The sequence below is a fragment of the Numida meleagris genome, chromosome 4 (genome assembly GCF_002078875.1).
Source record: "Numida meleagris isolate 19003 breed g44 Domestic line chromosome 4, NumMel1.0, whole genome shotgun sequence".
NCBI classification, from domain to species: domain Eukaryota; kingdom Metazoa; phylum Chordata; class Aves; order Galliformes; family Numididae; genus Numida; species Numida meleagris.
In genome coordinates, this window is record NC_034412.1 from 87,295,792 (window position 1) to 87,313,198 (window position 17,407).

Genomic DNA, 17,407 nt, shown 5'->3' on the forward strand with positions numbered 1-17,407 from the left:
CAGCAGCTGTGTGGATGCATGAATAAGGATGGTTTTATTACGCAGGAGAGGAATACGGAAGGAAGTATACACAAATTCTAGGAGCACACATGACTTGGAGATAGAAAATTTGGGCTGTATAGACTCTGCTGTAACAAAACACTAGAAGGTAAAAATTGGTACTTATTAAAAACATGCAAAATATTTGTGTATGTATCCGTATAAGTGAAATACACTCAGGTACTATAAACTGCTGAAATTACTGAGGGTAATGTCACCAATAGTCTTAATATTATAATTATTTTCAAATGAAAGCAATAGCAGCAAGAAGGCTCACATTTAGCTTTCTCCTCCCTGGGGCTGTGTATACCAAACACAAGTGCTATCCTACATCTCTGTGGAACACATTAACTATTCTGATAATAACGCAGCCCTGTGCTTTTAAAGTACAAATCAACCATGCAAAGAGCAGCTGTATGCAAAGTTCATTCTGAACATCTCTATTATTATTTTCCTTTCTGAAACTTGTCTTAAGGTCAATAGATAAAACATCATTAGAGATTTTTTTTTAATATATAAAAATAATTAAAACAGTAGGATACCATGTATACCCCCTTCCTTTTTACTGTTTTTATTTTATGGTTCTCAATTACTAAACTGCAGAGACTGATATTAAATAAGCAAGTGTTATAATGGGGGAATGTTTCCACATCTTTCATTTCAAGGAGACATGTAATTTTTTATATATATTTTAACCTAAGAATGTTGTCCTCCAGATGAAATTAAATACAGTACAGTTCCTTCTACATTATTTTTTCCTAGAAGTATGGTTCAAACACACTGTTCAAATCCTACAGAAATAGTAATAATAGGCAATAAATACATATTCCTACACTGTAAAATGAATTTAATAAAGCTATTTATTGGGGAAAAAGCTCACACACTTTGAGTTGAGTTCACATGTAACAACAAGGAGAAGTCAGCAATTCTTAAAGTAATCCCTGAAAAGGCTTTGGCGTCCACAAGCATTGTGGAAAATGAATGCAGTACATTTAAAAAATGAACCAAAGAAAAAGAAACAAAAAGAACCTGGTGGGAAGCTTCGGTGCTTCCAATCAATGAGAAAATGGAAATGTTTCTGAAATGATAGGAAGAGATCTCTCACCAGAACTCCACTTCAACAGGTTAGGATTTTACTGTATTTTTAGTAGCTCATCTATGGATGCCAGTGTAAATGCATACTGAATTGTTACTGCAAGAGACTATGCACTTGAATTTATATATAAGACAATATAAGTTTATAACACAATATAAGTAACCAAGCTTTTCCTGTGCCACAGCTCAATCTACAATTCATGAGATGGAAGCATTATCTGGCTTTTTTTTCTCCAGCAAATCCCACATCTCCATCACGGACTCATGAGAAGTAGGAAAGCCTGTCTAAATTGAAAAGAATCTCAAGGCCAAAGATGAGTGAACGAAACAGTGTGGAGAAAGAGTACCTTTTAAATAGCATAGCTGACTAGCTGTCAGTAGGCTGGAAATGCTTGGCCAAGTCAACAGTGACATCCGAGGCGAAAACTCATGACGTCTCCCTCTTCTCTGCTCAGAGAAGCGGTACTACCATTATGAATTATGTATGAATGCATTTATATATGCTTACATATTATCTATGCACACATTCTCTAGGATATTGATAGTGGAACAGCGATACAGTGGAAAAGAGTGACAGACACTAGCTAATCATCTAATAACAAGCTGAGCTGAACTCTAAGAATTTCTGTAGTCAACAAATGAGGCTGCTTGAAGAAAAATAATTTAGATGCTTCCACCTGAGAAAAACTGAGATCTTGTGCTTTCTGTGCTACGCTTGATTTAGGATTATTGAATAACATACAGTTTTATTCCAGAACGACACTGGCAATACACTTTACCAGATTTACTAGGTTAAGCTTTGCTACCTTCCCAGGGAAGACTAGTTGCAACTCAAATAAATCCTATCCAAAGCAGTATCTACTAATATCCTCACGAGGTGAAATGCTATAAGCATCTATTTACTGGATGGTTGCAGTTACAAACCAGTTTCTTCCAAATCAAGGTAAAAGGAGGGCATCTCCATAAGATGTTCCTTGCACTTAAACTCTTAATCCTTGCCCAGCCCTTTACATTTTGCTGCATCTGGGATCTTGATCTGTAAGAGATATCAGCAGTTCTCCAGTCAGGCAAGGAGCACGTGAGTACCTTCAACAGATCTCCTCTGACCAATGTATGGAGCAACTTGCTACAGTTCCAGTACTGAATACAGCTCCAGGGAAAGAACAGAAACATCTCATAAGGCTTGATGCCCTCATTTAGCTCTGTCTTGTCTTTGTGGTTAATAGATAACGTTGACAGAATCTCCATCTTCTCAGCATATAAGCCCTTGCAAAAAACCACACTAAACTAAACAGCAACTATGTGGTGATCTACACTTGAGTGAATGTGATGTGTTTACGAATAGCACTTAAAACACTCAGCTTTTCCAGCTCCTAACAATATTCAACTTATCTTTTATTTAAAACAGTACAGCAATCATCATGTTTTTAACAATGATGAACAAGATATCTCTTGGGGATGTCAGCCACAATAGGTAACATAAGCAAGATGCAGCCAGATAGCAATTACTCAGCCTGAAATAGTGATGAACTACACTCTTTAGAAAAATGGTTTAAACCATTTTTAAGGCTTTGAACTATTTTTATGACTTCAGCAACAACAGAAAGTCAGACAAGGGCTGATCCTAGTATACGAATGTCAACAGGAAAAGAAACAGAGCACAGGGTTATGTGCACTGTCTGCCTTATGAGTGAAGGTCACCCCAGTATAAAGGAGCTTCAGAGGGCACACTCCATCCTTCTGGTTTGCAGTGTTATTTGACCCTTTGGCACATATTCAAGTCTCTGAATTCTACTATTAGCTTAAATGAAACCACTCGTGTAAAGGACATTGCTGGAATGGGTCTTACAGTTTATAGGTGTTCATTTCCTACTGGCGTCATTTGAGTGCTGCTGCATGTTACAGATTGGATACAGGAACAGTGCTCCACAGAAATCTCCTTGCTAAATTCTATGGAAATGATTACTTTACTAAACTGCCTGAGAACAAAATATTAAATAAATATGTATAAAAAATGTGAAATACGTAGTATATTTAGTAATATATTACTAAATCAAATAAAAACTTGCTCATCAAACAGCCTTTACAGAGATGAGCTTGCAGTAATATATACGGATTTCTGTTAAACAAAACCTTATTTCTCAATTATCTATATCTATGCCTATACTTTCTATCCAGATCAGTAGCACGCAAATAAAAACCCCACAGGTTTTAGCAATAAATTCAAGCCACTACTCCTCCTTAGACTTCTTTGCAGAATTGGGAATCTTTGATATTACAGGATCTAGGATACATGCTTAAACTGATTAGTATGTTACTGGTTAAATCCATATACTTCCTAGAATTCATGGCCTCTGATGTACACTTTTTCTAACGAGACAAGCAAATTCTAGCTATAGTTTCCCACATACCTCCAAGAGATTACTCCCAAGGCACTACATACATAACAGGCTTCTTTGTTTACTTTTTCAGTCTTCAGAATACATTTTTTTTTTCTGTGATCTGACAGAACAGTTTTTCCCTCTTCTTTTTTCATAAATTCTAACAGTAGTAAAAAAGCTCATTATTTTCGATCCATTTAATCCTGAGAACCTTGGTCACCCAAACACATGACATTTTAATTAGTGAGGCACTAAGCACAGTAGTCTAAATAAAAATCTCACAGTTGAAGGAACCGGTATTTGGTATACAAATGATCTTATATGAGACCATTATGGAAAATCTCTTGTAAAACTGAGAACTAAAATTATACGGCATTTCTCAAAAATACACAGCTAAGAATTTTCTCTCATAAAACTCATTTTCTGGGAATCTGTCATCATTTTTGCATTTCAAGTCTCTTTTCAAAGATGTTTTCATTTATTCCTATGAGCCTTCAAAGCATTTACGTAGCCGCTCATAAAAGTCAAGACGAACTTTTTAGTTATAAGTGCCAAGCAAACCTAAATTAAGACTACAGAAAAAGTCCAATGATCTGTGCAAATCCAAAAATCCATCATCTTGTTTTAAAACTCCTGAATATACTCTTTGACTTTAGAAGAATTACTCACTTTATATGGCTGAAAGTAGAGAGGAAGGCCATTTGAGCTTCAGAGATGACATTCCTCTGACTCAATGCCAACACTTACAATGTAGTCATCTGCATCTGAGCTAGTTGCCCTAGGCTCACTGCATAGTCAATGAAGAAATTCAGCCTTCCTAAAATAGACCTCTGGAACAGAATAGATTGATTGCATCCTAGAGAAGCAAATCTCTAACCATTGATTGTACAGGAAGTCTACAGGGAACAAACTCAGCTATAGACATGAGTATGTCTCGTGTCTGGCAGGATGGATCCCACTGTTAAGTGCCCATCAGCTCTCACAGGCATTTAATTTGAAAATCTGACACAATGTTTACTAACAAGAAAGTGAAAAATAGCTTTATTGTAATGAGGAAGCTCTTTAAATATAAGAAAGTTGTTTAAATACAGCCATATATAGCTTTCACACACGTATTTAATAGTGCTAATATTACTTGTGTCTTAACATTACTTTTTACCTGTGCTCAATCAGTTTAACACGGATTATAAATGAGCGAAATACCTAGACTTAAGTTTTCCGAAGTACATAATACCTGGCTACATTTTGTCAAGGTGAAAATCACAGTGGAGCTCACTGCTTGGCTTCTGATTCACTCAGCATACACGTGAGGCTTCAGCTATGAGCACCAAGACTGATGAATATATGATGACACTTAACTTCGTACTTCTATTTTTCAATACAAATGGTCCAAGTGAATGCTTTATCACTGCCCTGCACATAACAATAGCTGAATCCTAATTTGGAAGTTTCTCTTCAGTTAGAAAGCAAATTTCCAAATGGTAATCTTTAAGATTAGTAAATATACTATTAATTCATGAAAATACGCTTTCATTTCACTTCAAATTCCATGCTGTCTCCACCACAGTCTCATCAAGGGTCTTTTTCCCCACCTTAAATTCATAAGTGAAAAACATAATAGATTTGATGCACCAGTGAAAGATTTCATCCCACTGTCCCAAGAGAAGGGAGGAGGATGGAAAGAAAGCACTTGTGGCCCATCACTGCCTCCTTACTATCAGGAACAACCAATTCAACAGCCACTGCAAACTTAAGGAGCTGGGTGTCATGGAAGACAACAGGTTGGCCATGAGCCAGCAGTGTGCTCTTGTGGACAAGAAGACCAATGGTATCCTGGGGTGCATTAAAAAGTGTGTGGCCAGCAGGGCAACGGAGGTTACCCTCACCCCTACTCTGCACTGGTGAGGCCACATCTGGAATGCTGTGTCCAGTTCTGGGCTCCTCAGTTCAAGAAAGACAGGAAACTACTGGAAAGGGTCCAGAGGAGGGCTACAGAGATGACAGCAGCCTGAAGTATCTCCCTTATGAGGAAAGGCTGAGAGACCTGGGACTGTTCAGCCTGGGAGAAGACCAAAGGGGTACCTTACTAGAACCACAGAACAGCTTGGGTTGGAAGGGACCTCAAAGATCATGAACTTCCAATTATAATAATATATAATAAATAAGGATAATAAATAATTGGAAATTATTAATAATAATTACATTAATAATAATTAATGCTTATAAAAATATAAAGGGTGAGCAGGAGTTAAGCAGATGGAGTTAGGCTCCTTTTGGCAATGCCCAGTGACAGAACAAGGAGCAATGGAGACAAACTGGAACACAGGAAGTTCCATACAAACGTGAGAAAGAAATTCTTTACTATTAGGGTGACAGAGCACAGGAACAGGCTGCACAGAGAGGTTGTCAAGTCTCTTCTTTGCAGATACTCAAGACCCACCTGGACACTTTCCTGTGCAACCTACTGTAGACAACCTGCTTTAGCAGGAAGTTGGACAAAATGATCTTCAGAAGTCCTCTACAAATGTGATTCTGTCATACTCTTTTTGAGAAAATACATGTGCCATTTGTTAAGTCCCATGGATAAGCAGGGACTTACACTGCACTCAGCTTCTTTGCTCTAACTTATCAATACAAATTCAGCTGCATCAATGCAGCTTCATATCCCACAACACAGTGTATAACACAGTTATATACCCCATTGCTATTTTTCTGTATGCCATTACTACTGTTCTACATCTGATGTAGAAATGCATTGACACATTTATTTCACAAATATCCCTCTTTGGCACTATTTGAAAATTCGAAATCATTCTTTGATCAACATCCACATTGCTTCACTTTGCCTTTGGTTGCAGACACGTGCTTTTGTTTGCAGCATACGTCAAGTCATGTGCTGTCCATGAAGGACAGTGGTTCAAAGTAATGTTAAATGAAATCCCCTACATAATTTCTGCCCTTGGCCTTTTGATAAAAAAAACATCAGACCCAAACAAATTCCCAGTGGCCAGACTCTATTGTGGGACTGAAAATCACCATGCTGGATCAACCCAGTCTCACTTCTTACAATGGTGAACTTTCTCATCATTTATCTCCCAAAGCAATTTGTCAGGATCCTGACTCCATAATCTCCTCTCACAACAGATGCGGGTACTCCATCAAATACAGAGGAAGGAAAAAAAAAAAGACAGACAATTATGTAGAGAATTAGGCAGAGTGGTGTAGAGTACCATTCAGTCCCAAACCCATGCCAAGACACAAAAAATCTCCAAAACGGGGCAGACTTGAGCTTAAGAAGACAAACATAGATAATAAATATGATTATTCTGGGGTAGGATATTTACAAGCACAGTGATTTCACTGCGGTGATTAATCAGGTTGATGTTTTCCACGTCCAGCAGGAATACTGCCATCTTTGGACAATGCCGTTACTTCAAGCTCAACTTACACTGTAGAGCATCCTAAATTAGTAGATGCTAATAGATTATCATTTGAAATTACGTCTGGAAAATCAGCTGTTTGTCCAAGTCAATAAATCATTTTAAATTTTCCCTTCATAAATTCCAATTTTCAATCTGGAAACTGACTGTAATCTGACCGAGCAAGAATCTTTGTAAAAACCCTACAATAACAATACACCAAAAGAATGGTGACACCTTACTTGTTTCTTATCCCATACAATATGTAGTTCTTCCCTTGAAGGAGTCTGACAACTGATGAGCATATGAAGATGGTAGGAAATGAAAAACAACTCTAGGAAGATAGAGAAGCTCAGGTAACACAAAATTAGTTCCCTTTGCAAATGCTCATATACATTTTTCAGTTGTTTACCTAGCTTAGTAATGCCATTTCTTAGCCTTCAGATTCATAACAGATGGGATGCAGCCTTCTGATCCTTAAATTAAAGAACACAAAACTTTATGCTGATGAAGCTTTTAATCATTGAGGACATATTGTCTACCAGTGCCAGAATTTTAATTTAGTGACATAATTATATGATGTGATCAGATAAAAAAAGGAAAATAATGGTATCCTCAGAAGCACAGACTCTGGTAATCTTTGCTATTAGTAGCAAGCAGACAGGCTGAATGCAAAAGAAGATAATGGCAGCAGACGACAAAAAATCACACTCAAAAGGGCTCTCTGCTGGAGTTCACTGATTTTCCAGGAGTCCTATTACAGGGTCATAAGTCACTGATGCTCTGCTCATTAGTCAATGACAAAAATTCACTTTCTAGATTCAGAGGGGAGCTCATTGTAGACATGGATGCTATTCCTAAGCAAAAGAAAGAATTCTTCCACTGATTATAACTCCAAATTAAAAACTGAATAAATTACTAAATGCTGTGTCAGGTTTACTACAGTATAAATAATTGCTTAAATTTCCATAAGAAAATGCACTTTAAATGTGAAAACAGTAACCACCAAACATTTATTTGTGCAGATGTCTTTTATCATTTTACTCTTAACAGTCTGAAATGGCATTTTCCTCTTCTGTTTTGAACAACTTCCACTGGGGAATGTAGAGTATCCATTTCCTCATTATTTTCAAGTTTGACAAAAATCTCACTGGGAGGAAATTCTCACTTTAATAAAGAAACAATGACAAAAGGAATTTAACATTTTCTTAGGCTGACCTGAGAAAATATCCAATATTTACAATTTTGGAAAATTATGCCAGTAATAACTATTTCTCCAATCCAAGGAAAAACCTTCTTATAACACCATTTGCCTGATTTCATGTAGTCATACTCTGTCAGTCCCTGTTATCAAACACGCATGGTTACCCACAATTACTTTGTTCTTTCTGAAACACAATCTGTTACTGACTCCATGGTGAAGTGCTAAGATACACTCAGAGCCATGCTTTGTCCCACCACTCCTGGAGCTGCTAAGAGTCTCCATGAATTGTATGCATACTTCTGCGGCTTCGCTGTACTGAGTGCAGCAGAACTGAACAGGGGAAGGATTATTTTGGCAGAATTTCTGGAGAAAGGAACAGATCTGGGATGGTACAGTGGGATTGTAGCTGGCCCTAGTGAATGCAATCAAAGAAAAAACATGCATGTATGTGCAGAGAGACCCATCAAGTCTCACATCCATGAGATAACTCACATGGCTCTTCATAACTGGCTTGATAGAAGAGTGCAGTCTGCTATCTTAATAGCAAATAACACAGCATTATGTGACACTGCTCACACAAAGAAGTACAGAGCTGTAAAACAGCAGGTGAGATGTTTGCTCCATATCGGCCGCGACAGAAGGGCAAGGTGAGCTAACCTCTATTAACTGCAGCTCAAGGGTCGTGTGATGAATGGTGTAGTGGGTATAACATCTAGCTTTATTTAAAAAAAAAAAAAGTTTTTCAGGTAAAGTAAATAAACGTTTTTTTATCCCAGCTTTATAAGTGTTCCTAAACTGATCTGAGTTGCAGGGGTTAAGATAAAAATGTAAAAGAGAGGTGACTACAGCAAAAGAGATGCTGTAGTTTCCTACGTGCTTCTTATACACCATTAAATGCACTCCATTAAAGTACAGTTGGATTGGGGTTTTGTACCAAAATCTCACGACTGTTGAATCACTTGTGGGGCTAATGAGAGATGAGCAGCACACCAAAATCCTTGCAAATATTTGTTTCTAGCCTTCAGGGAGACTAACTCCCATCTTTCCTTCCCTCTGCACCCTGCCAGTTCCCATTCCTTGTCCCATCTCATGAAGTCACCAATTTTTTAATGATCTACTAACAGGTAAAGAGTTGCTGTAGATACAAAGTGTAAGTCACTAATGACAACTTACAAGAAGGGCACATACTTCTTTGGCTATATATGTGGCTCAATTTATACCTCAGTTAAGCACCCATTCCTGCTGTCTGTGGGCACCTTTGGTCCTGGTCCTGCCAGGCCACCAAATCACTCAGGTGAGGTCTCCTAGCTGAGAACAGCTTCACAGTCACACCTAGTGAAGCTGTGTGCCTTCATTTCATCTATCTGTACTTTCAGATGTTTACAATTAGATCTTGCTCAGGGTTGTCCAGAAATTGACTCATAGAGAGGAGTGCTTAGGCCACAGGAGGAAGTGGCCCTTCCCTACAATGATGTAGGGGGAGAGGGCCAAACTCTGTCATAAATACTGCTTTCCAAGTCAGCTCCCTGAAGGGAAAGAAGAACTTAACTAGTGTGAATGCAAAGACTGAGACTACTTAAAGCACACTCAAACCATGCTAAGGTCTGATCCCTATTTGGCAGGGTATTTTTCCTTTGTTTGGCTGTTTTCCCTTCAAGCTGGCAGAATGACAGCCTCAGAACTGCTGTTTTTTTGTAAGGGCTGGTATGTCAGGAAACCTATCCCAAATGACACCAAGTCTCAAAGACTGATTTCACCCTTTGCTCTCATAAAGTACAATAAACTTTGGGGCAATCTGAGTTTCTCGGATCTTGGAGCCCTCAGATATGCTGACCAATAACCAGAAAGTGCAAGTACAGCAGAGATAGTCCCATAGTACTTAAAATGACATTACTGTGATACAAAAAAGAAGGGCTGAAGATCTCCCAAATCTCTAAAAATCCCTAAGAATCCCTAAATGTGATACCTCTTCAAGATAGCTTTTGCTTTCCTTGCAATATAACCAATATTTAAGCTGATTCCTTGGGTAAGATAGTACATGGGCCTTGTAAACCTACCTGCATTTGTCCTCAAGTTGTACAGAGAGTGACTGTTTAGAAGGAAATCTTCAGCAGAGCTGATCTTTACATTCAAATTACTTTCAAAAGTTACACAGTTGGAGTATAAGCAAGAGGAAAGAAAAATGAGAGAACTGGAGGAGATGAGGTCAAAGGGGTGACATCTCTCAGCAAGCCCTTCCACATATGCAAAATCTAGCCTCAGCACTTTGTAAACAATAATAAAGGAGAACGTCCAAAGGGACATGAAGGAAATTGCAGCACTGAGTGGCTGTGAGGCTCAGTCATGGCAGATAGATGGGAACAGCAGTTAACAAAAGACAAATGGGAACCAGAGTCAGGTTAAAATTCACTGTTTTACCTCCTTGGCTCTTTGAATAAGCCTTGATCCAGATCACCTCGAGGAGACGGATGGAGGTCAGTGCGACAGCTCATTTTGGGGCAGAAAGGTTGATGCTAAGATGCCATGTACCCACCCAGCTGGTTTGTGTTGGCTAGAGCTCCCACTCTGCAGAGCAATGTAAACACGAGCACGGCCCAATATACTCATCTCGCCGACATCAAAGATGATTCACTGACTTAAAGCTAAGCATTTGCATAAACACTTCTCCAGCGAAAGAGACACAGGACACCAAGAAGCTGCAAAAGTGAACCAAAGACTGCAGAAAGTCCCAGAGAAGATGAAAAGTTCAGAAGCCACAAGAACAGACAAACTTTCCCAGAGAAGGAACAGCTCTTCCTTTCCCCAGAGGACAGTTGTTTTGCTTATCTGAGGGTTTTGCTGTATGATTGCATATTTGGGGGGCCTGTTTTCATTAATTTCTGAAGTGGGAGACTTAGTTTTTTGTTTTGTTTTAAGGTCTCCAATTGGGATTTTCCTTTCAAATGAGACGTTCCTTGTTTAATAGTTCTTCTTTTTCCAACAGAACTAACAAACCTTGGAAATACAATTGTTTTTGTAACCAGGTGGGGTCCCACCCATCTGCACTCAGCATTATTCACACCGGCCGCCATCCAGAATTTTCCCCAAGACACTTCAGGGTGGATTTCATTCCTGTTAAGCTCAAAACAAAATGTCATGGCCTGACCTAGCCTCTACCTCCTTCCAGCACTCTTGGTTCTTCCTGAAGGACCCACCATGCACCTATCAGCCCCTGTCCATGGGGACTTGCAGCTTTTCATGGTCCTAATTGCAAGCACATGGCGCAGGTAGAGGAATTGAGGCGCGGAGAAGAGATCCTCTCCAGGTATTCACAGAATCTCCTCAGCCCCCAATGTTTTTTTCCCACAAAAGAAGCAGATCTTTTCATTTTTCAAGGGTTGCTCTTTGATAATGTATTTCTTTAAGAGTTGAACAATGGTTCATTCTAAACATTTAAAGGTGAGGCTATTTGTTTAATATTTAAAGGTAATTATCCTTCTCCTTGGATCTCCTACAGCCAGCAACAATGTCCAGTATTTAACTCTATTCCCCAGCACAGACTTGGCATATAGAAATAAGTCCTACTCTCCACAAGTGCAATTTTTTTAGTTTGATCTATACTAAGCCCAGTGGCAGAGCAACATCACAGTGGCCCCTCTGCAGCTCGGCTTCCCCTGGTGCCTAGATCTGCTTCACATTTTCTGAGCGCTTTCTTTGCACCTGCTGTTACATATTTCTTATGGCATTTCAAGCTTCCTTGCCCAAACCTGGTAAAAAGGCAGCTTCTGCCAAGAACTGGCTGGTTAAAAAGCAAAATAAATTATACATTATACCCCACGTTACCAGTTTGCAGATCAGAGCCTGAAACTTTGAGCTGGTAGTGAAACAACACTAAATATATATTAGTAATTAGCCATTTCCCTCAGATACCTATGATAACGTCAGCTGTAATACATATCACCTGTACCTATACACACTCTTAAAATCCATTTACATCCATCTGTATACACACAAACACAGGCCTACAAAGGAAGCAAGGGCTGCACACCAGCACTGCTGCCTGTCCCATTGCTTCCGTCCTCCCATATAACTGGCAGCAAAGCATGAAGTGACAGACTGCCACTGTGCTGAGTGAGCCCTCAGAAAGAAGGCAAGAACGTTGTACTTCTGGATCTGGCCAAGAGAAAGACAGCAAAGGAATTTGAAAAAGGCATGGATTTGTTGTAGCGGTGAAAAAAACCTAAGAACGCAAATTGTTTTGAATTCCAGTAGAACTCTAAAAGCAGATCAAGGCTGGTAGGGGGAAAAAAAAAACAAAACCTCAAAGCAAACGTACAAAGCACTTACACAGTGTGAATAATGCTTTGCACGCTTAAAAGTGGGATGCGATCATCAGCTGAACTCATCAGCTGGGCTTGCCCACTCTGAACTTGCCTCCAAATGCAAGCCTAGAAAAGCCTGTGAAGGCACACACATTCCCACAAAACCCCAGAACTGCTCCATCTGACAGAGCTGCCTTATTTTCCTCAAAGATTCAGACAAGTCTGAAAATCCTTTCTTTAAAAGAAACTCTAAGGTTGAAGAGACCACTGAGATCCTCTAGTCCAACCATCAACCCATGCCTGTGACTGCTCCAGACCGTGTCCCTCAGTGCCACATCCACCTGTTTCTTGAAAACCTCCAGGGACAGTGACTCCACCACCTGCATGGACAGCCTGTTCCAAACACCTCACCACTCTTTCTGCAAAGAAATTTTTCCTAATATCCAACCTTTCCTAACACTCGTGCAGAAAATATCTAAAACAATCTAACTGTATTAACTCCTTGGTAAAATCACCGCCTAGGATTAACCAGAGAGCACTGACTGCAGATGGGGATGCACAGGTTTGTGTTTTGTTAGGGACACTGAGGCATGGTGCAACTGCTGATCCCATTTTATTAATCAGACCAATGGCTCATGGCAAAAATTAAAATCCATCTCCAAAGCTGGCACATATGGGAAAAGCTCACTGAAGTTTGTTTTATTTCAAGCAAAACCCACAGTAGTTCCCTTTGTTTGTTTGTTCCCACCCCCTCCCTGAACCAGACAGCATGTGGCTTATGAGCCCCTCTGACAGACGCAATAAAGCCCCTGCCAGACCTGATTGATGGCTGCACTAGGAGCTGCAGTGAAGGTCACACTGTGTTCTCTATTTGCAGCTGCTCCCGGGAAGAAACGCTGAAGCAAAATAAAATCTGGACCTGCTAATTGCTAATAATGTGGGAATTCCTTCCTTACTTTCCCTTATCTTCTGCTCCATGTTTGGACAGCAGCAATGCCATAAGCACATGCAACCGATGAGGGAGCAGGTAAGTCTGAAAAAGATACTTAAACATACTTGAATGGAGAAAAAAGATCCACCCACAGCAACCAAATATTGAGTCTTTATACACTGGAGGACAGTTCATAACAGAAGCTGAGCATGAAAGAAGCATATTAAAGAGCTTTTACTATTTGCTTCTCTGCAAAACTGAGATAACATAACACTACATGTTCTCTGCATTAAGAGCGCTGTCCCTGATAACGTGAATCCAAGAATTAAGCCACTTTCCCAAAGTCTGTTTATTTCAGATGAACTAACCAAATACGCTCACTGAAAGTGGCTACCAGCACAGACTGAATTCAGTGAGACAGAACATCAGCCGGTCATGCAGAAGGACACCAAAATCTTGTTTTCCGTAAGTGTTTGGATGTGGTTAGGAAAGTGATAAGAGACTTTGGGGATTTCACAAACATGATATGATGACAGTCCCCTAATGAATAATATATATTCAGTCCAACTCATGGCAATTACCTCACGTACACAAAGTGCTCTACTTCTTGGGGGTAAAAACCTGTTATCTTTGAGACATCAGTTAGACTGCAGATTAAATTGGAAATCACTTGAGCACACTTTTCTGGCACTTATTATTATTAATGGAAGGATAGATATTTAGTCAGCATTTTGTACTCATCAAGATTTTGGCACAACAAAGACATGACCAACAGCTGTCCTCCAAAGAGACAGCTAGTAGCACTTTACTCAAAAAATACATGAGGGCAGAGAGATGCTGGCATCAGAAAACCCCAGATACTACGAAAGAAAACCCACCCACCACGATCACCACAAAAAGAATAATGCTGAGATTTTTCAAATGTTTATTTCTTTTTCAGTTTAGGAAAAGCACACAAGCACACAGCACTGACTTTTAAGATAACACTACATCTATACAGAAACAAACCTATAAAACATCCTCTTAGGAATATCATTCCTAGATTTCTGGATAGACAGTGGTAAAACATACAATAGGTGTTGATTCAGCCTTTGGTCAGCATACTCTCCTAGGGATGCTCTAAGAGGGATAATCACTGTTAGTTCATTTTGGCAGTGTTGTGTTAAGGGTGCTCAGGAGCTTGAACAGCCAAATCTCACTACACGTTGTCTGTCATGAGCAAATGTAAAGCGAGTTGAATGGTGTAACTGGAAGGGATGGATGAATTTTTCAGGAGTGGGCTTCAGTTTGAATAAAATAACAATAATACAGAGTTAACTGTACGTGAGTTTGGAAGCAAAGTCCTTGCATCCCACATGTAAGACAGAGATCTCTTGCAAATGAACACAGAGCGCATCCATTCTTCCTCCTCGCCCCATCCACGCCGCACAAAGAGCCCAGCCTTGAACAAAGCACTTAACCAAGCGGGCCCCCATTCATGGGGCTCTCACTGACAGAGGTATCAGATATGAAACTTTTGAAAATGGGCGGAAATTAAACTGGCTGACTCCAGATTGCATAAAGCAGCCTAGAAACACCAGCTCTTTGTCCCGAGGCAATGTCTCAGGGAAGTCTGCAGTGAGCAGCTGGGCAAGACAATTCCTGCTCTGACCTCACCGCAGGTTCTCTTTGCACCGTTGAAAGGAACACCACAATTAGTCACACGTGTATGAAACTATGACCCCAGAGACCTTTCCAATCCTTGTATCTGCAGATCTACCTGCGAGCCAGGAACAGCACGCAACACTTGGAATCTTGCTGACATATTTCCTGGGAAACACCGAGCAGTTCCACGCTTCACCGAAGGCAGGGGATGTCTGCTCATTGTTCTGCAAGCAGGCTTGTCACTGTGATCACCGTGTGTTCAGACACACAAAGAAAACTGAGGATGCTTTTTTTTTTTCCAGAATCCATATCAAATTCTTCTAAGTCCCTCCTGGTGCCCTATAGCCTCAGAAAGGCAGCACTGCTCTCCCCTCAGCTCTAATGCTGAATTCGGTCCCGTTCCACCCCAGTACCAAAAAGAAAAAGGAATTGTTAGAAAGTAATCGAGCAGCTCTTCCCATAGAGACCACCAGGAGGCATGAGGGTGACTGAAGGGCACTGAGTGCCCATATAGGCGCTTGCTGATGAATGGGTCCATCTGCCTGCCAAGCTGTTCCCTTGTACCCCTGCCCCAGCCCTCCCTGGGCAATCAGAGAAGAAGCCCTCCATAAAAGTGCCATTTCCCTACAGGAAATGTGTGGCCCTGTAGCATTCAGAGCAAACGGTGACAAAGCACCTGTAAGGGTGACACTGCACTTGGGTTAAACACCACGGAGAACCAAACTGAGCCGCGCTGTCCTCCGGGACAAAACAAAGAACTGCACAAAGAACAAAAGAACCTGCAAGCCGAGGAAGCTCCGGAATGCTGTACAACATTTAATCAGATCTTGCTCGCTCAGAGATCTCTTGTAGACAGACCTCAGCTGAAAGGATCAATCCTTGCACAGGTCTGACACATAAACAGACACAAACATAGCAAGTGTTCGGTGCATCAAACTATTGGTATGGCATCCATAGGGGAGATCAGCTAAGCACTGTTCAGTTCCTGACATCTGCCCTGCCTGGCCTCTGGGACACGGGCACTCATTTGTCCGCTCCGTGTTTCTGGGCACGTGGATGCCATGCTTTTGGGGGACGCCCATCTGAATGCATTCAATTGCTCTGACTCCAGAGTTCATCACACATAAAGTAACATCTGCTTGGCTGTCTATCCGGCTCTCTTTTGCACTGATTATTTTCCTGCAGTCTCTATCTTTGCTAAGTTTCCTATTTTCCCCACACACACATCACACCGAGAACCAAGTTAAAATCAAGTTTCCAAGAAAAAAAAAAACCTCTCAGTGGAAGAAATCAAAATACGTCGCTGTGAACTGAACAGCCTTCTACCAATCACACGCTGCTTTTTAGTTTTAACCTTTCTGTTAAACAGGAAATAAAAAGGAGGGGGTCAGATGGGGAAGCCAATGGAATACATCTAGAAGGATGGTTCTTTTTGCCTTTGCCCTCGCTGAATCCAGGACTGTAACATGATGCAATCTCTCTGCTATGATGAAACAAGTTCAAATGGCAAAGTCTGGAGAGAGACCACCTCTTCCCACCCTAAAAGGCAGAAAACAACGAAACTCTCAGCTGTACAAAGCGGCAGCTCCCCCGGCAGCCAGGCTGCTGCCTCTCCCCGGGAAGGGATGCCACTTTCCGTACCGCAGACGCCGGGTTTCCCTCCAGGGGATCTCCGCCGGGATTTTGGTCTTCCAAAGCCCCGCGAGGACGGCTCAGGGCGGCGACGCGGGGCCCGGCGAGCAGCCGCCGCCGGATGCTAGGGCTCGCTCACAGCATTTTCCACGTGCACCTCCCGGCCAAGAAACCAAACGAGACTTTGTGCCGTTCCTCCGACCCTGGGCTGGAAGGCTTTCCAGCAAGCAGAACCTCGACAGAAAAATCCCTTGTCTCACCCTAACCCTTCCCCTCCCTCACCGCCCGCCGAGCTCGGCGGAGAGATGCTAACCCGGAGCGAGGCGGGACCGAGCATCCTACCTTCGGGCCGTCCTGCCGCGATCACGGGCACAAAGCAAGCTCCGCGCCGCGCAGAGCCGCGCAGCTTAGCCAGCAGCGCGCAGGCAGCGCCGCGCCAGGAGCAGGGGGCGGGCGGGGGCGGGAGTAGCGCAGCGGGGAGGGGCCGGGCCGGGCCGGGGCGGAGCCTGCGGGACAAAGCGGCCCCGGGCGTGGGGTGGGGTGGGCGCTGCTGGGCAGGTAAGCCCAGCGGAGCAGCGTTAGTCCGTCTGTAATGGACGATTATTTTTCCTTTCTCTCTTTCTTTTTTCCTTTCTCTCTCTTTTTTTTCTTTCTCTTTTTTCTTTTTTTTCTGTTTCTTTTTTCTTTTTTTTTTCCTTCTCCTTTTTTCTTTTTTTTTCTTTCTCTCTCCTTTTTTTTTTCTTTCTCTCTCCTTTTTTTTT

General features: G+C 41.3%; 1 protein-coding gene across 7 annotated transcripts in view; it reads right to left on the reverse strand.

Annotated features, from left to right (window-relative positions):
- AFAP1 (actin filament associated protein 1) overlaps positions 1–17,112 on the reverse strand; it is a 113,205-nt gene extending 96,093 nt beyond the window's left edge. For 5 of the 7 annotated variants that reach the window (XM_021394810.1, XM_021394809.1, XM_021394808.1 and 2 more), the window contains exon 1: positions 16,989–17,110. The gene's annotated coding sequence lies outside the window, so the exon portion shown is untranslated. Of the gene's footprint in view, positions 1–16,959 lie in introns of all 7 variants that reach the window. The other 2 variants (XM_021394805.1, XM_021394806.1) reach the window with 2 other exon arrangements.